The sequence below is a fragment of the Morone saxatilis genome, unplaced genomic scaffold, assembly GCF_004916995.1.
Source record: "Morone saxatilis isolate NCDOM2014 unplaced genomic scaffold, NCSU_SB_2.0 Contig22, whole genome shotgun sequence".
Lineage (NCBI taxonomy): Eukaryota > Metazoa > Chordata > Actinopteri > Moronidae > Morone > Morone saxatilis.
The window spans coordinates 4,610,503-4,610,708 of record NW_023339785.1 but is presented as its reverse complement, the minus strand read 5'-3'; the positions used below and the strand labels follow the sequence as shown (position 1 = coordinate 4,610,708).

The following is a 206-nucleotide window of genomic DNA, read 5'->3' as shown; positions in this document are numbered from 1 at the left end:
TTAAATACTGAGTTTGTCATGTACACAGATCAGGATTCCTCGCAGATTTCGTCATGCATATTCGAAAGATGGGACTTCCCAAATAAGGAGCAACAAAGTCTCCAAATAAAGCAAAAGCAGCTTTATTTGGAGACTTTTTTATGAGCCACAGTTGCAGTTAAAGAAGTTGAAGAGATAGAAGCGGTTAGATGATTAGACAGGCCAAC

General features: G+C 38.8%; 1 long non-coding RNA gene across 2 annotated transcripts in view; it reads left to right on the top strand.

The window, feature by feature from the left end:
* Window positions 1–206, top strand: part of LOC118333581 — a 166,998-nt gene that overhangs the window by 160,327 nt on the left and 6,465 nt on the right. The window lies entirely within an intron of this gene.